Source organism: Rhagoletis zephyria, unplaced genomic scaffold, assembly GCF_001687245.7.
Source record: "Rhagoletis zephyria isolate East Lansing unplaced genomic scaffold, Rhagoletis_zephyria_1.1 Rzeph_scaffold_00049, whole genome shotgun sequence".
Lineage (NCBI taxonomy): Eukaryota > Metazoa > Arthropoda > Insecta > Diptera > Tephritidae > Rhagoletis > Rhagoletis zephyria.
In genome coordinates, this window is record NW_016157133.1 from 153738 (window position 1) to 177491 (window position 23754).

General features: G+C 34.4%; 1 protein-coding gene across 16 annotated transcripts in view; it reads left to right on the forward strand.

Moving 5' to 3' along the window:
• Mhcl (Myosin heavy chain-like) overlaps positions 1-23754 on the forward strand; it is a 186185-nt gene that overhangs the window by 136216 nt on the left and 26215 nt on the right. The gene's annotated exons all lie outside the window — the stretch shown is intronic.

Consider the following 23754-nt stretch of genomic DNA (forward strand, 5'->3'; position numbering starts at 1 on the left):
TACATTTAGCTGACTTTTTTCTGGGTGTAGTCCGCCTATTTTAATGAAGAATTTGGTCAGAAATGGAACTTTTCAGTTGATTTAGCCCTAGTTTAGTTACGACGCGTATGGTTTCTTCATATTTACATGATTTGGTTATAGTTGCCAAATCTTGTAGTCTATGCGCTGGTTCCTCCAACTCAACTTAACTTAGTTTAGCCTCTTTTTGGACTTAAGTCAAAAGTTAGCCTACGTTTTACACAGCTTATTCCTGACTAGCTCAAGAAAATTGGCTTAACTAAGTTAAGTTGAGTTGGAGAAACCAGCCCTATATGTTTGTATTTAGCTGACTCCTTTCTCAGTGTAACGAATTAAAAATCAACATGGCGAATTCAAACGTAAATGGTGGGTGGGGACAGAATTGCTTGCTTTAATATTGGTACTGGAAAAAAAAACGTTTCAAGCAGTGATTCTCCTTTTTTTAAGATGGATGCTATGGCAGAAGATAGAGAGGCGTTTAATACCCTAATACACTAATTTTGTGAAGGTATAAAAACTAGCTTCGTCAATGGACAATTAGTAAAAGCAAAATATACAGATAGACAAAGTTTGATTTCTTTTGTTTTTTTTTTTAAAGAAAGTAGTTAAATATTTATGCGAGCCTTATATTATACACTGAAATCTCTTTAATGTGTTATGAGAGTATATATTTTAAAAGCTTTGATTACCAGAGTTTAAACGTGTTCTAAATTTCTTTTTTATCTGATAAATTTGTTGCTGCTGGTTTAACATCTTCTTACTAGTTTTCCATCATTTAGAAGTCCATAGATTGAGTTCTCCAAAGCCTCTTATTTACTTTGTTGAAAACTGACCTCAGACAAAGTTGCGCAATGAAAAAATACCTGTGCCGTGAAGTTACGAAAAATTGTCATTAAATTCGTTTCCACATGACAGTTTTCGTAATTTCAATGCCTATCCGAAATTCGACATTAGCTTCTTTTAATGCACTTTAAGTTAAGATAAACCGATTTTTATAGATAAAAATTAAAATTAATATTTTATGAACACATTTTTAACTCCAAAAAAAAAAAAACATTTTTTAGACGTTTTTATAATGTTTCACCTGTTTGTAATCAAAGCTTGTAATAAATTTTTAACCAATTTCCCGATGAGCTAGAGACTTGAAACTTTAAACTTAGCTCAGAACCCGAAGACAATGCAATGTGAAGAAGAAAAAATTATGTAATCTGCTGGGTGGCGCGCGTGTCGAGATATTTGAAAAAAAAAAAAAAACCTATTTATCGACCGATGTGGGTCATATTTGGAATGTATATTACCTACAAGAAAATAAATAACAACACAAACTTGCCGATAGGTGGCGCAGGAGTCGACAAAATTTGTAAAGTCCGATTTGTTTAATCTTCAGAACGTGTATTAGCTAAATGGAAAGAAATAACTTCACAAAAAATTTAGCCATTAGGTGGTGCGGGGTCGTTTTTTTTACTAACCACTAATAAAAGCTTATCTTTAAACATATTTTTTTTTTTTTTAATTACTTGTTTAATAAAATACTCAAAAATCGCTTCATTGTGAGGAGATAACTTGTTTGAAGCTCATTGAAATATGGATTTAAATAGTAAATTGTAGAGCATAATCAATTTTTAACTTGCGTTAAAAATGCTTCTGGCCCAAATCATAATTTTTATAATAGTAATCCATGTTATTTACGCAAAAATGCAATAAACACAGATTCGAGGAAAAATAGAGTTAACTACTTTTGCAAATCATCAGATGGTGACATTGAAAATATTGACGGGGTCAATACTAGCTTGAATCATTTACTTTATATCTTAAATTAAAATGGTCTAGTATTATAATCCCTTCCTCCATTTCCAGCTGCGAGTGGGTAAATTTCACTACACATTAGGAAGAAAAATTTCAGCATTTCTGCCACGATTTTCAGTTCATTTAAGTGGAATTGCGTTCTTACAAGTATTTGGTAAAAACTCGTTTTTTTTTTCTAAGTATTAAAAAATTGCAAATGCATAAATTCGTAAATAATGCCGGCAATTAATTACGCTACATTTTTATCGCTACATGTCTTCTGATAAATGTGAAGATTCTTGTGTTAACGAAACAAAAAAAAAATTAAAAAAATAATACTGGCTTGTTTACAGCTAATGGAGAATTTTTTTAAATTTTTATTTTCTCTGAGTTTTTGCAACTAATTTTTGCATTTTAGATTTTGTTCATCTGGGTGAATGTTTGTTTATTGCACATTTCTGACACATTCCTAACTGACAGTGATATTGTGCAAATAATAATGTACATCGATACATACATAAAAATGGATATACGTACATAAATACGTTAGGATGTTTTACAAAGAAAAATTTCGGTTTTTCAAAGCGGCTCATAAAACTCAAGCGACGCTTAGGGATGGCAAAAAAAATATGAAATAATCGATTAATTAACCATATGATTAATCGCAAGCCAAAAAAAATTAATTGCAATTATTGAGAAATAATCGATTAATCGATTTTTTAAAGGCACTTTTTTGCAGTGAGTATTCACAAAAACACTTTTCCATACAAAATTTCTAATTCTCTTGTTAATTAGCTTTAAATAAAATGAGGCGAGTATTTTGAGCGACAAATTACACGGTGTTACAAAATAAAAAAATAAAAAATGCGCGAACTTTTTAAGTGACCTGGCACGGGTCGCAGAGCTGGCCGATTAATTCACGAAATGTTTTCAAAATTTTTCTAACAAATTCTCAAATTCTCTACTTGTTCTTAAAAAAACATTTCCGCATTACTTACGGCATTAAAGAATTTTTATTTTAAATTTAAATTGTTTTACGGCTTTAGAAAGAAGAATATTTGTACTATTTAAAGAAATAATAAATTTTGTCAGCACATTGTTAATATGTGGAACGTTTATGGAAAAAAATCTGATTGGAGACCAACAAGTGGAAACACTTCTACCACATTTTCTTGCCAAAATATTTAATTCCGAAGAAAACAATTCATTAAAATAAATAAAAAAAGTTATGAAGTTATGCCATCGTTTATAGAGACAAATTCAAATTTTTCCATACGAATTATTGAAACCTCAAAGTGAGTCCTATTCAACTGATTCAAATATTCAGTGAAAGTACATGGAAGTAATTTTGGAAGAAATTTTTAGAAAATTTTCTATTCGATTTTCATAGAAGATACCTAGTTTTACTCGCATATAAACGTTCTTTTTGAAGTTATGACTAAAAGGTACTATTTTTAATCGATTTCAAAAAGAGGAGGAGATTATCAGTTCGTCGGATTTTTTTTTTATGTATGTGACCACATAACTTTGGACCACGTTAACCGATTTCGAAAATTCTTTTTTCATCGGAAAGGCAGTACCTGAACGGTCCCATACTAATTTTGTTTAGATCCGATAATTGTATCGTGAAGAAATTAACGATAATTAAAATTACTTGTCTTTTAAGATTTTGGCATAAAATATTGTAGAAGTGGAAAAAATAATAAAAATTGGTGCTAACTTCAGATATATTCCAAATTTTTTTTACATATTTAAAATGTGTTCACAAAACGTATTATAACTTTGTGTACAAGAGATTTGTGAGGGGACAAAGATCAATTGATGGATTTTAGACAATTACAGAATTCCTATTTCTTGAAAATATTTTTACGATTATTTTACAATTAATCGATTAATAATCGATTAATGAAACACAAAACTACGATACAATTACATCGTAAATTGGACCAAAATAATCGATTAGATTTAGTTAGAAAATTTTCCCAAATTTTGTTGTAGGTTAAAATAACTTGATCTGTGTTGCAAGTGGCTCTTAAGAGGAAAATATATTTTTTTTTTTGATGTTGCGTGAGGCAGTCTAATGTGCATACTTGTAGAATGCAAGAAAAAAAATTACATAATACAATTTGTTTGTCGACATTGTAAATTCTTGTTTGGCTCTTTACTTTAGCCTAAATTGTTCACACTTTGCTATGGCGGCTAATCAAAATGAATAAAATACGAGTTTAAAAATTAGCAAAAAAAAAAAATTTAATTGATTCTCGTATGAAAAATAAGCGAAGCGAATCCATATCTATTCTCGCCATTTTCATTTACACGCATTTATTTTTTTGTGATTATTTTTTTTTGCTTTATGTTTCTATTTTTTATTTTAATTTTTTATTATGTGTAACTAAAATGTGCGAAATGGAAAATCTCACTTTGTAAAATTTGTCTGAATTTTCTTTAATAAAATTTTTTCCGTTTCATCAACATCTTTGAATTTCTGGTTTACATTTGATTCGTTTAAATTTGTTTGCTAAAAAAAAAATTGATTCTGCACGCGCATTTAACACGATTTACATGCTCGCGCAACATTTTGATTTCAAAGTCAATTCGAATTTCGCACAATTTTCATGCAACGCTAAAATTGTGAAGTTTAGAAAACAAAATGTTTTTACAATTTACTCATACTTATTTACATACATACATATGTATGTATGTATGTACATATTTATGTTTTAATAAATCTCTTCGATAGCGCTTAAATATAAAGAATTTTTAAGATTTGCGTAGCGCTTGCGTTGCCACAACAAAAATTACTTTAGGCCAAATTTTTCAGCACATATTTTCTTGTCGTCATTTTTTTCGACAAAACAAAGCAATGAATCAAATTTTTTAAACAGTAAATACTGAAAATTATGACGCGCCTAATGTGTTTGGAATTTTGCAATTTTTTTTTTATACATGGATACATACATAAATACGACATCTGTATATTTTAAGGTCCGTTGAACATCATGTGAGAGCAACCATGAACCAATTATGTCTAAAGAAGTATATATCGCTTTTTTGTGTGTATTTTAAATTCGAAAATGTCTTGCCTAATAAACGCTTTGAAAACTGTTGACTTTGCTTTCTAGAATTAACGATAGAAGAATAAGTTTGGTATCGCGTTTTATATTCGGAAATATCACTGAACCCACAGCAGTCCGATTTTTCTAGCTGTTTTATCACTTAATTGGAATAGCCACGTATGTACATTAGACTGGGTCGAAAAAAAAAGTTGCTAATGTCCGCCCNTGCTGAAAAGTCTAGCGCCTAAGGTATTAAAATAGCTGATAGAAATTTATAAAAATTTTAATTTTTTATATAACCTCCCTCTGCTTCAATGCACTTCCTACATTTACCATAATGAGCTTTTAACCCTATGAAAAAATATATATTGTGGGGTGCCTGATTTCTTCAAATCCAGTCTTGACCAGGACACGCCTTGCAACTCGCGCAGTGTGCACGGGTGCATTGTCTTGCAAAAACAGGACTCCTTTGACCTCTCCATTTCTCGACAACCACTTGACGCACTTTTGTCAACAATTGTAGTATTTTTTGGAGAGACAGTCGACGAACGGAATACCTTCACAATACCAAAAAAATAAAAAATACCAAAACCAAAAAAAAATGGCAGCCCTTGACCTGGGATCATCTTCCAGTGACTACCTGCCATGCTTGAATTCTCGGCTCCAACGTTTGATGGTGGCAAATGAAGGTCCAGACTCCCTAGATACAGCAGGCATCTCTTCAAATACACCTGGAGGCGTTTTGTTCTTCTTTGTGAGGAATTTATTGCATACTGGCATACAATGCGCGGATGACTCACAAGTGGTAATATTTGCGTAGGACAAAACATTAATGACACTTAACGGTACTTAGGCCCGGGACTTTTCATCCTCCCCGCGTATTTACATTAAAATATTTAAGGTTTGGGTTGACCTCTTCCAATCGTCCAATGCTGTAGTAATTTCTAGTATTCTTTAGGAGTATAGCACTTCTGCAAAAGTTCAGAGTCGAAGGAAAACTTTCACAAATTTCAGTTCCGTTAAGAGCTGCAGTTCGAAATTGGGATGGGCACCGATAACAAAAACTTTTTTTTTAGTAATAACGGTTTTTTATTCAGGTTTTAAACCGTTACGAAAACTGGATTAAAAACCTGATCTTTTCGGTTTATCAAAAAAAAAAACCGAATTATAGAAACACTGCAAAAAAAAAACAACCAAAAACATCGATATCGAATTAAATTAGATTTTCACTTACACGTATTACTTAGTGCTGTGCAACGTAAAACAATTAAAACAATCTTTTTGCTTTATGTTATATAACAACTTCATTTCCAAAAATAAGAAATATAATAAAGCGTTGCATACTTCATTCCACAAACAACAACTTTTTTAATTTATAGATAAATACATATTTATATAATTACATACATATATCGAAGGTCCTCTGCAACAACGACATAAAAACTTACTACTGTTAAGTGGCTCTCGTCTCTAATCTTTGTCTAATCCTTGCCCAACCTTTACTAAAGTAAGTAGTAAGGATTACTAAAGTAAGCAGTAAAGATTAGACATGGATTCGACAAGGATTAGAGAGTTGAGGCACTTAACAGAAGTAAGGGTATATCCAAATTTCAAACTTAGTACAAAATTTCAATATTCACAATCAACTTCACAATCGATTATGCTCAGCTACCAGAAGAGCAATGAAAATTGAGTAGTCAATTTGAAGTGTTTGGTACACGGAAAAATTGTATTCTTATCTCGAAGATTTACATAATAATTACCCAATGCTGGGGAATGTAAAAACCGAATTTTCGGTACAAAAAAAAAACAACAAAACGATTAACTCCTAAATTAAAAAATACTGAAGAAGATCATTAACCAAATAAAAAAAGACGGCTTTTGGAAACACCCATCTTATTTGAACATCCCTAGTTCAAAGGCTGATGTTATCATCTCGTTAGCAGGAGAAGTTCGGCTTTAGAAAGCCTAACCAACAAACCCGGTTCTACCCTTTTCACCCGTATATTACTCTCTACATAACCTTAAATGAGTTGAGAACTCCGGTAGAACTAAGCCATGGAATAACAAGAAAATCTAATCACTGTCCTTTAAAAGAACGAGAAAGAAGAAGTAGTTCTCATAACATCAGAATAGTGTTTCAACAAGTTGGGAAAATATTTAGAGAAACCGCCTATGAGTACTTGAAATAGTAAGATAATAATAATATTTAGGCGCTAACACTTTTGCTAAGTATTTGGCCCAGCTTCTCCACCAATTTGTGATGTGCGGCTTGATGTTGTTACACAAATGGCGGGACCTAAAGTTTTACGCCGCCTCCGAACGGCAAATAGATTTTATGAGAAGCTTTGTCATGGTAGAAATACGCTCGGAGGTTTACCATTGTCTGCCGAGAGGCGGCCGCTATTAGAAAAACATTTTCTAATTTAGATGTTCCTCGGACCAAGGCCCGAACCAACGACCTCCGGAGTAATGGTATTTTACCCTTTCACTTTCAAATAGTTGGAAAGCGCTATTTCGAAACGATTTTTGGAATAAATACTCCCTATTTCAACTTAAATATCCTGTGTTAGCACTCAATTTTTTTATTTATTCAATTAAAAGTTTCCCCAAAATAAATCGTATCCTTCTAAAAATACCCGCCATTGCAACGCTGCAGAAATGAAATAATTGAAATAAGTTAGGTGTTTGCTGCCGACAGGCAAACTAACGTCGATTTCCGCTGACGACAACAATTTCTGAATTACACAAATTGACGACAAAATCAGATGCACGAAAAAATCGAACGCAAATGTCGTGCAGCGTAAAGTAAATCACTCGATCGCCGCGATCACATGCAGACGCAAACGTTTGATGCTCTATCGGTCAGCATTAGAAAGGCCAACAACTAAAAATATATTAACACATCTTGGTGGACATGCCACAGTGGCAGCAGATATTTCACATACAATTCTATTAAAATATATATACATATAAAAAAGAATGGAAAATCTTTACATAGTTAAATTGGATAGCATGTGCGACGAGTGCTCGAATTAATCGAGCTTGCCCAGCCCAGCGGTGAGTCAAACCATAGACACACATAGGCACATAGACGTGAACGCTCCGCAAATACCAAACAATAAACAACTTGTTGGAAGAGCATCAATAAAAGTTTGGTATTTAAGAAAAAAAAAAAATGTTGTAAAATAGAAATAGAAATAAAATATATGTACTTTTATTGCGTAGAGATTTAGCGTGCACTCTGCATATGTATAGGTATTAGGTAAAAAAAAGTGATAGACATGTCGTTCTAAAATAATCTACTGACAGAAGTGATCCCCAAGGAATCTGAGGCACAGAAAATTTCACAGAAGAAGTGAAATGTTGATTGAACGCTGCCCCTTACTGACCCGCGGTTTGTCTTATAAGGACAATGAAGAAAGTTTCGATAAGAAATGTCCCTTTCTCAATCTGCTTTGCCCAGCAGCGGTATGTATCGGAGGTTGAAATGAGATTTTTAATAGGTCGAGAATTGTATGTCAGCCTTTAAAAGACAGCAAATTTTGACTATTTTTGAAGGACCAAAAAATATGTACACTTTTGAAATGACCTAAAAATTATGACCACCTTTTAAGTAACCGAAAATGTATGCCTAATTTAAAATGACCAAAAAATTATAGCCACTTTTTAAATTACCAAAAATATATGCCCTACTTTTCATATTACAAAAAATTATGTTCAGGTTTTAAATAGCAAAAAACGTAAAATAAACGAAAAATTAATTCCAGTTTTTAAATTATCAAAAGTCTATGCCAAGTTTTTATGTGACCAAAAAGTGTATCCACTTTCTAAATTACCAAAAGTGTATGCCGAACTTTTAAATGACCAAAAAATTGTGCCTAATTTTTAAATGGCCAAAAAAGTATGTCCAGTTTTCACATAACCAAAAATATGTATATGTCACGTTTTTACATCATCAAAAAATATGTCTACTTTGCATGCTCAGTTTTTACAAGACCAAAAAATGATGTCAACTTTTTATATGACCAAAAGAAAAACGCGCAGTTTCATTTAATCAAAAAATTTTTTTCCACTTTTTAAATTACCAAAAATTTATGCCCAACATTAAATATCGACAAATTATGGCCACTTTTTAAATGTTCAAAAATATATGCCCAGTTTTTAAATTAAAAAAAATTTTATGCACTTTTTAAATTATCCAAAATGTATGCCAAGTTTTTATATGACCAAAAAATATATCCACTTTTTAAATTTACAAATTATGGTAGTTTTTTAAATGTCCAAAAGTATGTACATATATGCCCACTTTTTAAATGATGCGAAATTATGTTCAGTTTTCAAATGCCAAATAAATCATTCCCGGTTTTTAAATAAACTAAAAATTGTGTCCAGTTTTTAAATTATCAAAAATTTTATATGACCAAAAAATATGTCCACTTTTTAAATTACCAAAAAACTATGCCTAATTTTTAAATGGCCAAATTATACGCCCAAAAATTATGTCCAGCTTTACATAACCGAATAACATGACTTAAAAACACATACGTATGTACATAGATATGTCCACTTTTTATGCACAGGTTTTACAAGACCAAAAAGTTATGTCTACTGCTTATATGACCAAAAAAGCATGTGCAGTTTCAAGTAATCAAAACTTTATTGCCACTTTTTGAATGAGTAAAAAAGTATACTAAAAAATTATGTCCAGTTTTAATATAATAAAATATATATCTAATGTTTTCATATCGCCAAAAATGTGTGCCCAGTTTTTAAATTACCATAAATTTATGCCGACTTTTTAATTTTTTTTTTTTAATCTTTGAGAACCTTAAATTTATGTTCAACTTTAAAATGGCCAAAAATATGCCTTATTTTTGAATGGTCAAAATATTTACTTTGTTTGTAAATTACCAAAAATTATTTCTAGTTTTTATGTGACCAAAAATTATGTCCAGTTTTAAGCGACGAACAAATTATTGCTAGTGCTTTTGATGTATGCCCAGTTGTCAATAGACCAAAAAAGTATGCATAGTTTCAAACCTACCAAAAAATTTTTTTTTTTCCTTTCAAGCATCTGTGCCATATCTTTCGTGTATTATCGCATGCACTTAATTAAACTACTTCCTGTTGATTTTAGCAATTTGCGTTGCGCAACTAAATAGTAGACTGTTTGCAAAGTCTACACTTTTAGCATTTTCGATTTTTGTTTATTTTACAAGTAACTTAAAAATCGTCTAGTATATGGCGCTTCAATTAGCACGGATATCACAAATTAATATAATTTCACTATTTATAAAAAAAAGAAAGAAAAAAATGGTTTTTACTTTCGACAAGTTTACACTTTCATTACATTGATTACACAATTTCTTTCGTTTTGCCTTTGACAATATTTTAGTGTATTTTTGCCTCCGGTATGTTTCGACCATTAGGGCATACATATGTAAATATGTTCTCTTTGTAACTGCTTTGACAGCTAATAAGAAGCGTAAATATTCATAATACATAAAGAAAATATTGAATTTTCGTAAATGCATTTTATTGTATCCACGAAAAGATGTTGAAATTGTTGATCGCCATTATTATGGCCCAACCGAAATCTGGCGTCTACTGCGTGTTTGTTCGCTCGCTCACCAGTTGGATGGATTGATGGATGGCTACTCGTAATGTGCAACTTGCAGCCATCAAAAATGTTTTATTGTGCAACAGATTGTATAACAAATAGAAATGTGTGACTATGCAGTCTGATGTGGATGCATATGTATAAACCTCCGGGGTGTGCTGTTCATATGTGTGTACATTAGGGTGGCCAAAAAAAAAGGAACGCCGGAATTTTAATGATACCCCTCTTGACCTGTTCTTTATCGAAAAAAAAAATATAATTTTGAAATCAAAAAATATTTTGACGTCATTCAAAGCGCTCACAGTTTTTCATGTATTTTATATAAAAAAAAAACTTTTCGTAGAAATGGTCTAGAATTCCTGAAAATTAATTAGGGAGTTCACAAGTCGTGCTATTTGTCATATTTGCTCTTTTGTACTATTTTTTTAGAACAGTTCTAAAATGAAACTTGTGAGCATCCCATACTTTTTCGTGTGCTATTATACAATATTTTAACAATTATATTTGACAAAATCAAAATTATTAAAACAGCTTTAGAAAGTTTATAATGCCCAGAAGAGGCGAGAAAAGCAATTAATGGCTGCGATTTGCGAGAAGTACGCGCAGGACGCAATGATGGAAGGAAGTGAGTCGTCAAATAAGTCATTTATGAGTTTTTTAAATTTATTTGGTGCATTTTTGTTAGGCGATGAAGATGAGGAGGAAGAGATCGATGAAACTTTTAGGTTGAATATGCTTGTGTTGTTGGCAAATCGCCGGAGTGTCCATCTAGGAGTTCCGAAATCAAACAATTGGGATCCGAATGTGTTACAACCTCAAATAGGCGGTTTTCTAAAGGAAAATCAATTAGGGACTTCTCTTCCGACACTGTCCACATATGGTTTGGTTTTCCCCGGACACGCTTAGTTTTGCACTGAATTAAAAAAGATCTTTAATAAGTTAAATATGTTATAAATTAAAGATAACTTACTCCATTGCCATGAGATGACTCCATTTTTTTATTTAAAATTTGAATATTTTTTTGTACTCAGACAAGGAAAAATGTAAATAACTGGAAATGTCTGATCCAATAGCACTCACAAATAGCAAAGTAAACATATTTTTCAAAGTTGTATTGTAATACAACAATTTTACTTGTAAAGCAAAAACAACACTTTTAAAACTGTTCTAAAAAAATAGTATAAAAGAGCAAATATGACAAATAGCACGACTTGTGAACTCCCTAAATATTTTTCAATCGGAAAACTCTGGTTCTCTTCAGGAGACTTTCAATAACAACACCCAATTGTTTATTTTACAATTTTTTAATACTAACGATTTTTTATTTATGACCCCATTGCATTTGCTGGCATTTTCTGGGGGTTTCGCTGGACCTATAAAATATAGTTACTATAAAAAATGGTTAAATAAATAATTGGGGTTATTATTGAAAACCTTCTAAAGAGAAACAGAGTTTTCCGATCGAAAAATATTGATTTTCAAGAATTCTATACCATTTGTACTAAAAGTGTTTTTTTTTCCCCCCCATATAAAATACATGGAAAACTTTGAGCGCTTTGACCGCCCTCTAAATATACAATTTTGATTTCAAAATAAAAAAAAAATAGCGGTATATTTTTTCGATTTAAACCACGCACGCATTTTTGGACCACCCTAATGTACACACATACATATACATGTATTCGGTACAATATTACACTTTATGTATTTTGATTTTTGAACCTAAAAATACTTCAGGCACGGCCGGCCGACATATCATATTGCTTTGAGTGTTTATACAGAAAATCGCCAAACAGCTGTTTTTATTTTTCTCAGATTTTTGTATGATTTTTCTTGTTGTATGCACAGTTGTATGTCATCGAGCAAAGTATTATGTACGCTATGTTTTTAATGAATGTTGTTGGACCTTGTGCTCCTATACAAGATTTTTCTTTATTTATATTTTGCCGTTTTAGAGTATTTAAAGCAGTCTTTGTTTGCAAAGAATTTAAGTGCCTCAATGGATACTACATAAAAACTTCCTAGTAGACGATTTCATTTACGATTGCTTCAGGGAGTGACTGTGGGCACACCAATCCGTTAAATATGAAAACCCAGCAATAGACCTGATATCATCTCTATTAAGGCGACTTTTGTTCCTTCTTGTGAAAATAGTTCTTGCCTATCTACCGTTCCCGCGTACTTACTGTGTTTTGAGTTTACCAACTCAGTTTCTGAGTATACCCACTCAGTAATTATAAGTCTCGAAGAAGACTAACTGGGTCCTCATAAATAGTGCCAGCTCTACGATAGCCTATTGCGAATCTTCACTCTCCAGTTCATAGGCGGCTTCGTTTTGTTTTAGCATGGATTCCGAAAGTCCGCATCTTTCAAACCATTCGGCCAGTACATTCTAAGCTACAGTATAAGCTGTCATTTTGTTTGGTTGAAATTATTGAATGAAAATACGGGGTGCTTAATTGACTTAGCATCTGGAAGCTCTAGTCGTCTTGAAAGCTTCAACCTTATATCTCTTAACATGGATGACTTTCCCGCTCGCTTCTCCCCTAGAAACGAATGGAGGAAAGTAGAAGGCACCAATGAACTTCAACATATAGGGGGGTCAAAGCTTGACGGAATGATTGGTGGAGGGGGTCATTTGCAACGATCTCTCTATTAACCTCAAATTTAGTCTTCCATATCACTGCAATCTTTTCTACGCTGAGGTAGTTGGCACTAAGGCTCACGTCGGCCTACGTCGGTTAGGTTGCACCGGTTGTCCCAGGCGAAGGGCGCAATTGGGGTTCAAGTTGGTTTGCAGCCCTCCTTTGTACTCAGAGCTCGCTGAGCTAATATGAGGCCCAACCGTTCAAGAGTGAACCCCAGTAGGCCGGAGGTGTCTCCAGCTGCTTCCTATACGGTAATAACGTTTCAAGGATGCCTTTCCACTCCAGAAAAAGTCAGCTCTCTCTTTTTCTCAGTGCAGTCCGATTATTTTCTAGTCAGACTTATGTATATGATTACCAGGCCATAGTAATGTCGCAGCAAACTACGCTGCGGATGAGTTAGCCATGAAAGGTAGTCGATCTCAGTGAACGAAGGAAAATGGGGCTACCTTAAGCTACTTTCGGGTTCCTCTTTGATAAGTCGGCCTTGTGTCAGCTCGGCGAGCACTGGGAGAAAGTAGGGAATTGAGCCATTTCAAGTTATTTCTGGCCGAAGGAATCTTCTTGGTCTCACAAGGCCGAAACAATAGCCGGCGGGTATTCACGCGGATCCAGATACCCTGCAGCTGCTTTAAGAGCGATGGATTGGAGTTATCTCAGCACTTTCTCCTAAGCTGTCCAGCTTTTGCGAGACTACGGTCTAAACATCTTGATTCACACTGTCTTGCTGGTCCTGATGAGCTGGCGTTTAGTAAAGCTTAGCCAAAGACTTGACCGTATGCCTATAATTATATTTTATCAAAATTTGTTTAGGTTTGTTGGAGGAATTTTTGGGCCCGGATGCCAGATTTTTGGCGATTATTTTACATATCCTAATCGTTTGAGTTGCGGGTAGCAACTGACTTTATTGACAGCAACTGAAGGCAAAGAAGCAAATGCCATGGATGTATTCTACCTATTGGAGTTTAGGAACAACACAGCTTGTGTGAGCAAAGTCGAGCTTCTTTAGTTTTCTTACTATAGGATATTTAAACAACCCATGCTACGATAACAGCTTATGGTACGACTTTTGATAGGCTTCGCCTATTTTTTGGGTGTTCGTTAGGCAAAAAATTGTTCAGCGGCAACATTGGTTGTTCTTTGAAGTGTCGAAAGTGAACCCGCCGAAAACATACCAAAATTAACCTTTTTCGATCAGAGTTTTTTTTTATTAAAGAAATCAAAAGAGGCCACAGAAATTTCGCCCCAATTTCGTTGATTACATTTCGGCAGTTTAGTCGAACATCGCTTACTCATTCAGCAGCGACTTGTGCGCCACTAAAATCGAGGACTACACTAAGAAAATAAACAAAATTTAAGAGTCGGAAAAACACAAAATAAAAAATTGTTTGCAGATCAAACACAAGTAATTCTCCACCCACAAGCTCTCACACTGTTGAAAGAAAAAAAGTTGTCGGAACGAAATACAAAATAAAATTTTTGTTAGACGCACTTTGGCAACTATGTATGTAAGTAAGTGGACTGTGCCTACTACATTCGGCTAAGCAGCTACCACACATCAGGTCTGGTCAATCTCAGACGAATTGAAAAGAGCATTTGGGCAAAGTTTTGAAGATCAAAATTTATTATTAATTAAAACATGCAGACGTGCGTAAATGCATATGAATGTATGTATGTATGTATGTATGTAAATATGTAGGTGTGTGAGAACAATTTTCTTTTTAAATTGGTGCTACTGGGACAAAAACAAACAAGCAAGCTGAGTGGCACATCTACCACCAAGGAAGTAAAGAGTGGCGTGAAGGCCCAGATGTACATTAGACCGTACCTGCAAATAAAATTCGCCATATACACCTGAGTCTAAATAAAGTATTTTTGCAAGCCAACCTCTAAATTTTTTTTGCTGTCTTTTTACAGTTTTCGTCATACCCTCGGCATTTACAGTCGGATCATGAATGATTGTATTGAGAAGAATTTTATATTTTTTTTTTTCAAAATTTATTGGCCTTAAGAACTCCGTTCTAGTACCTACCCACCTGATCTCTTATCACTCTGACGTACCACCCTAATGTCAGTAAATTGCAGCTGTCCAAAAATCATTAAGGTTCGGCAAAAAAGAAGTTACGGGGATTTGTTTTTGTATGCTTGTAAGGAGGTACGGTGTAATGTACAGTAGGGTAGAGCGAAATAAAAAAAATAAATTTTTCGATTTCGAAATTCGAATAGTGCTGAGAAGCTGCGTAACATGACCACATTGAACCGTGTTAAACCGTTTTTCGATCGGATAATATTTGCGGCTGTCCCAAGAGCCTCAAAGTTTCGAAAAATCTGTAAAATTAGGGTATTTTATACTTTTTAAAATTTTTTTCTACATAGACTTTGAGTATGCAGTTTTGCAACCCTTTAATTAATTTATTATAATAAAGTGCAAAGTTAAAGTCTTTAAAAAAAGTATAAATTAACCAGAATTTGAGAGATTTTTTTTAACATTAGGGCTGTTGGAGCGACAGTAAATATTATCCGAAATTTCGAAATCGAAGAATAGATTTGTTTTCGCTCCACCCTAATGTAGGAACATACTATATAGATATCTAGTTATCTACTTATAAATGTTCATTTGTCTTTCAACTAAACCAAAGCGCTCAGAATAGCAGCGAATTCGTTCGAAAATCAGGCAAATTGTGGCTGCAAGCGCTCGCCATTGTCGCCTCACCGACCCACCGACCCACCAACCCATCGACCGACCCACCAACCCATCGACCGACCCACCAACCCATCGACCGACCCACCAACCAACCAGACGATTAACGCAACGCAAATCGATCGCTAGAGAATACTTCGCTAACGGCAAGCGTTGCTGCTCAGCCTGCGGCTCGTGCGTCTAATTATTTTGCTGCCGGCAAAGCAGCTAATTGCGTTGGATTTACGCTCATCAACCATCGGCGGAAATAGGCGATATAGAAAAGCGCAGCGTTCGAAAAATACGCTTAATTTCCTAGACTTTTTTCAATATTTTTAATTTATTTTCGCTAAAATTTTGCGTACTTACTCTACTCACCGCTAGCTGTGGTACATTTTCGGTTGATTGTATAATTTCTTTGAATACTATTGCGTATGCCGCAGCAGTATATGTACATAAGTGACGATGTGCACGTTCTGCCAACTGATGGCAAGCGAGAATTTTATCCGCTTGCCGGCTGCGGCTGCCAAGTAATCTTTTGAGCGTTTTGTGCTATTCCCAGCGTTTCGGAAAAGCGATCACCAACCTGCCAGCAATAGCCAGCGTCTATCCACATCATCCGGTCCGACTAGCCGCTAAAGTCAGTCAGAACCGAGCAGCAGTGGCACATCGATCGTGCAGTGAACCGCTGAGTGCCTGAAATTTGCACACAAAAATCGCTAGCCACTTTCCGAGAAGTTTGAAAATAAGCAACGGTCCGCGGCAGAGTACCCCGGATGGTACATTTGGCGGTTGAGTGTTGAAAGAGTACGCAAGCGGTCGTACGGCTGAAAAGTTACTCGGGCAGAAAGCAAAAATTGTGTGAACAGAAATTGGATATTTTTATAAATTAAAAAAAAGGAAACAAAAAAATAAAATGTAGAGATAATATTTTTTAACCCAATTTTGTAAGAGGCAAATATACATGCATAGTATTAATTGAGTTATCGAACAAGTGCTGCGAATTCAATAAATAGCCACTTACACATAACGTTTCAATTTCCTTTGAAAATGGTTTAAATTCGCAATTATTTTTTTTACAAAAGAAAAGAGAAAACATTTGTATTAAAAATCGAGGCATCTGCGCTTATGCGTAATGAAATCGTAAAGAATTAACTTAGTAAAGTATATCTAAAGGAAATAAAGAAATAAAAAAATAAGAAAAATAAAATAAAACTACATCAGCACTAAAAAAATTAAAAGTAAATAAATAATTAAGTTAATAAAAAAGTTCAAAGTCAAGTGAAAAATAGAACAATCAAGTCTACATTGATCAAAATAAATCACAAATAAAATAAAAATTTAGTTTGTAGTATTAAATAAAAAAAATTTAAAAAAATCCGAACCAAAAAAATAATGTTTTTTTGTACAAAATAAGATCAATAAAATAACAAAAACTAAATAAATAAAAAAGTAAACAAAGGAAACAAATTTAAAAAATATAAGAGAATTAATACATATATTAAAAAAATACAAAAAAATTTAAATAAGAAAAAGGTAAAAGCCATAAAGAACAAACATGAAAATAGAGCCTAGTAAAATTTAGTTGGGGAAATTGTAAAAAAAATACTATGACACAATTTTTGTGAAGTACCGAGTTTAATTCTGCTTAATAATATAAAAAACAGAATCAAAAAAAATATTAAAAAGATTAATTCTTTAATTCATTAATTACTTCTAATTCAAATATCATTCAATACCAATTAAATTTCGCTTTAATTCGAATTTAAATTCAGTTCAATTAGATTTCCATTAAATTAAATATTATTTTGGTCAAATTCAATTTCAGTTAAACTCAATTCTATTTCGAATCAATTCAAATTCAACCCAATTCAGTTTCAATTTCCATTCAATTAAAATCCAATATAAACCTATTTTAGTACCGTTCAAAAAAAACAATCAAATTAAAATAAATAATTATTTAATTATAATTAAAGAGGATAAAATTCAGTTCACGTTAGTTTAATTAAGTTCAGTTTCGATTAGGAAATTAAATAAGTTGTTTGGGGACATCCTGTCCTGTGGTTTCTTCCACCACAGTCGGGTCTACCTTACCGGGACGACCCATCTGGCCAAGGACTGACATCTTCTTTACTGAAAGAAAACCCGAAAAATATGGATAAAAAATTCTTTTAATAAAAAAATATATTTAAATTTGTGTAAAATAAAAAACCTTAACTAAAGAAACAAAAAATTTTAAACAAAAATATATGAAAAAGGTTAAATATAATAAATTAAATAAAAACAAAATTAAAAATAAAAGCAAAAAAAACAATAAATAAATAAATAAAAATATAATTACTTAAAATAAAGTACCTATGGACCAAAAATTAAATTATAAAATAAAAGAAAATTAAATAAAATTTAATACAAAATACATTAAAATAATTTTAAATTAAAATAAAAACAAAAAATTAAACCAAAAATAAAATAAATAAAAAGGCAAAAATAAACTTATTTAACCCAAAATTAAAATATTATAGATAAACTGAAAAATTGCATTAAAAAATAAAATTAATAAATTTTATAAAATGCATTATTTGAAACAAAAGATTGAAATGAAAAATAAATTAAAAGAACAAAATTTTTAAATATTTCAAGATCTAAACTAAAAATCCCTTAAAAAACTAAAAACAATAAAATTAAATTGATAGAAAATTAACAGAAACAAAATGAAATAAAAATAAAATACCTTGAAATAATAAAGAAATAATGCAAAAATAAAAGAAAAAAATATTATCAAAATGAAATAAAAAGTAATACATAAAAAGAAAAAAAATAATAAAAATTAAAAAATAAAATGAAATATAATGAACGATAAATAAAAACTATAAAATTAAAAAAAAGGAACGAGTCAAAAGAATTAAGTAAAATAAAAAATGGGTTAAAAAATATAATAAAAATATAGCTAAAAAAAATTAAAACGAAAAAATTATTTTATGTTAATATTTTGATATTTAAATAAAAAAAACTTTTTTGTCGGAACTATATACACAAAAGAATACTCGCAGAAAACAAGCATTGTACCCTTAAAAAGTGAAATCGATAAAATTGACACAAAAAGGAAATAAAGTTACCTAAACCAAAACAAAAAAATTCAATCCAAAATTAAGTTAAATGAAAACAAAACAAAATAAAATGAAAAAAAAACAAACTCAAATGAAAAAGAAAATAAAGTTAAAAAATAACTTGAAGTATAAAATTACACTAAAGCATTAATATTTATACATAAATCATAAAATTTTCTTTAAAAGCAGTAAAAATATATACGGTGGTAAAAATAGTTCATAGCGGATACTTCGGAAATTCAACAAAATAAATAAGTTTTTCAGTTGTTCGTTGACAAGTTTAACGCGAAATTAAAAAAAAAAAATATGTATGTACATATATTTTATTCGGATTTTCTCTGAAAACTCTTTTAAACAAAACATATCAAACTCAACTTACCATAAAATTTAGCCATAAAATTAATTAAATTAGCCGAATTAAATATAAAAAATTATATTTCATTATGATTTTCTGAATTTAAATGTTACGCTGACAGCAGAATGTAAAAAAGAAAAGTCATAAAAATAACACAGACAAAAATTAAAAAAAAAAAATAGATTTACTTCGAACCCTCGCCAAACAAAAGCGAAATCAACGAAATTGAATACCTACAAAAACGAACCAAATACGACAGCTAACCATAGCGACACTAAAATATTGCATTTTCGTTACAAAAAAAAAAATTATAAAATTCCCTTTCAACAATTTTGGCAACTGAAAAATTGGCAGCATATTCACTCATCATCAACACCAAGGTCCTCCTCATTCAGTGTGTGCGAAGAAAAAAGAAGACATCAGCAACAAAAACGATAAACGAAACTAAAAGTCCATCTCCTGCATGCCTTGAGTGAACGCCCTTAACCCTTTGTTACATTAAAAAATTTTAATACTTTACAACTGTACATATAATGCCTTTGTTGAGGCATTAACGCGCCAGCCATTGCATGCCACACATTACAACTAATAAGCAAACAAATACAAGATTGACGCCAAGCAATATGGCGCCATTACAGCCCGCACTTGTGCTGACCCCCGCTGACCGTCGCACAGACGACGACGCCAACGAAAGTGCCAACGCAGCGGTCAGCGGTGGCAACTCCTCCGCTGCATCTACAATTTCATCGTCAGCAGGGCCACAAGCAAACTGTGCGCAGAAGCCACAGCTAATGTCGCATAATACGAAATCCAAAATACCAACAATTGATAAGGATACAAATGGTAACGCAAAGCTTGACGAGCTCAAACGGAACTCTGAAACTTCAAGCGTAACGAGTAAATTACAGTACCGCCCACTATCCACCGCTAAGTCAGAGGGAGACAACAAGTCAGGCGAGGCAAGCAAATCTACAAAGACTACCACCGCAACAAGACTGGTTAAGAGCAGCAGCAAGACCACTGGAGTCACCACCAAGCGCGATGCTGCTTTGTCATTGAAGAAGTCAACGAAAGCTCTGTCCGACTTAGAAACACCTTCACAGAATACTGCCGCTGAGGAGCTGAAAACTACACTTAACTCACCTCACACCACTCAAACAATAAATCAAACCCACTCCACCTCAACTACCACAAATACAATTCAATTAAACGGCAACACTGGTACTCATACATCCACCACTATCTCTTCCGCACAATCAGTGTCTCAGGCCCAAAACTCCCAAGCGCCAGTAAATGTTGTGACCAAACAAATCGCCACATCTACTCACACACAAAATGCCATCAATGAAAAGTCCTCAAACAGTTCTAAATTTCTAGAGCGTGTCCTTGAAGCTATGCGTAGCTCGAAGCCACAGAGCACAACCGATCTCCAGAAACCCAGCACCTTTGTATTGTCGTCTAAATCAACTACCGTAAATTCATACACAAGCGCCGCTAACGGACCACTCACACCGCCAGCGACCACGAATGGCGGTGATTACCCTAATCCGTTGAGTAACGGCGGTGGCAGCACCTCCTCATTGTCTTCCAATGCCTCCGTTAGCACCAATGCTTCCTCACGTCCTCCCGTACCACCCCAATCACAACAACGCGCACGCAAACCTGTAGATTTGTTGTCAAAGCCACGCGAACGTAGCGCTAGCAGCAGCGCTTCTGCTTCCAACGCCACCACCACCTCCACGCGTAGCTTGCGTCGCACGCAACAAAACTTTGACTCCGAAGATGGGCTGCTTATGTCTGATGCTAAACATCAGTCCTCTTACCAACACCAATATACCAAATCCTCCACCTACAATACCGCGAATGGCCTCCGAACCCATTCAACCAAGTCTTACCTCAGTAATGGCTATGGCAGTAACGGCGTTTCATCGACTGTTTCGTCGGCGTCGTCCTTATCTTCACGGATTAGCGGTAATTCAAACACTGCGTCGACTAAAGCCAACGAAACAGCCGTTGAGGTCTCACTGAAACTTCCTCTCCCCAAATCAGATTTCCTATCAACTACCGGCTCAAGTGGAAATGCTATACGCAGTAGCGCCTCGGAACGGTTGCGTTCGCTGTCGCAACGTTCACCTAGTCCGGCGTTGTCAACATCATCGCGTTGCTCGTCGTTCAGCACATCGAACACCAATACCAACAGCACGATAACTTCGCGTTCGACGCCTTCGCGTCTGACCACACCACCACGTCGCGTCTTTCCACAAACCTATACACGCGGTGATCCGTTAGATGTCTATCAAATGCAAAGTCTCGAGCAGTCGCCTGTGGTGTTTGATGCTAATCTTTCCTTCGTGTTGGGTTGCAAGAAGCAGCCGGTGCATCAATCGCTTCGACCATCGCCCTCATATGAGGATCCACGCACCACCTCAGCCTATCTTTCGGAGAAGATACAGAATTTCTTGCGTCGCACAGATCATGTGCAAGAAGAATGGAGTGCTTTGGGCAAGCATTCGCGTCGCATGGGCTCGGCGGGTCCAACAGGCAGCATTGCCGGCAGCTTGGACAGTGGACGCACTACGCCTACCAATTCGGTGTACGATGATGATACGATTAGCTTGATTGAGCGTCAACGTGAACGCAATAGCATGGAACGCTGCTCATCAGTTGGGCGTTCGCGTTCATCGCAAAATATACTTACGAAAGCATTTCAATTGGCCAAAACACTGCCACATACGCCGACTTCACGTTCGAATTCGATGGCGCGCGAGTTGTCCGTAACCGATGATGATCGCACCATACAGGAGGAAGACGATAACGGCATGGATGAGGTAGGAAGGCTGGGGATGGGGTATAAATACATCTTGAGTTGAAACGGAAGGGGATTTGATTGAAATACTATTTAAGTTAAGTAAAAAGTGCATAGAAATTAAAGATGTTTTAGAATAATAACCTTAAAGGTATTCAGTGGCTATTGGGCTTATGGGGTGCTCATTGGACTCGGTTCCATGCCATATATTGAACTTCTGTTTAATGGGCATTGAATCTAGGTCCGCAGTTTATTTATATTCGTATTTCTCTGTGTTTTCAAAATATTAAAATTCTTTGAATTTTTTACGAGTAGAAGTGCATAAGGTTGGGGTAGCTTAACCTCAGTGGTTGAACGCCACACAAAATTACGTGTGATCCCTAACAGTACGATTTTAGTTTACATAGTTACTTAGGCTTATAGTAGACATCCGCTCTTGGTTGGCGAATCCAAGGAGAGCTTGAAGTTCCACACTTGAGGCATCCTCCAGTTTTTCGATCTTGGTGGCCCTCGGGTATTTCAGTTGAGTTCTTGGTAACCCCATACATAGGCTTAGGAGATGTTCTAATGTTTCCTTGGCTTCTAGCCCCCATGCATTTTCTATATTGGCCGTTGGCAGTGATTTGAATCTTAAATGCGTGTGGCGCGAGTAGGCAGTGGCCTTGAGCTATGTATATACGAAGGAAGATTCACCTCAAAATGCGGCAAAATGCGGAGCGCTTCTGTATAAACGCTTTCAGGAAGGGCTTCATCATTCGAAGGCGCTCAAGAAGCTGTAATTCCAAAGCAACGGAAATAAATACGGGAAATAGTCCAGGTATTTAGCCAAGTCGCTGCGTGCCTGGAGGCAAGTTTTTTTTTCTGACTGAGAAGGTTTTAAAACTCTGGCCATTCTATGCAAAAATAAGGAGTAAAGAATCGAGCTTGGAAGGCCTATCATCTCTTGAAAAGATTCGAAATAGGATAAAATATCCTTTTTTTCTAATTTTTCCGACTGGGATCTTATAGCATACTTCGCTTTAGTATGTCATAAAAAGAGACACTGCGACCTGAAAGGTATTTTGTTCCTCTAAATGAAGGCGCTTACTCTGTAAGCTCAAAATACCCGCAGCTTCCCTAATGAATTTGAATGAAATAATTAACCATTGCAGCTTTGAAGTAAGTTTATCTTTGTCTAGCCAAGGCTGGACAGTGTCAACACACATAATGTGTTCAGACGATGCCTCGTCCTCAAGGCAGAGCCGGCATATCGACTATCCGATAAGCTCTTCGGTGCATATGAAAGCGTAGTTGGTTGTGGCCCGCAAGGTACTCGGAGAGTAGCCTGATGTCATTTCTGTTTAATTGAATCACATCCGATCTATTGAGGGGTAGCCAAAGATCTTGGCCATTCTATGACCTCCACCGCCTTATACTTAGTACTTACTGCGTTTAGAGTGTATCCAGTCAGTAAGATCACAGAATGGTTTCGGTGCTAAGACGGCATTTAAGGATCATTTTCGCATCAACTCGTCTCCGCCCGGCACCCAGCACAGAGTTACTGTATTGCTGTCTGAATTTGCAGCGTGTTAAAGCAGTCTTTAACAAGTTTGGATATCGTCATCTTGTTTGAGAGAGCCCGGAGGCCTGTTTGGCTATCTGAAAAGATAGTAGAAAGGCGCCCTTCAAACTCTTTTTTT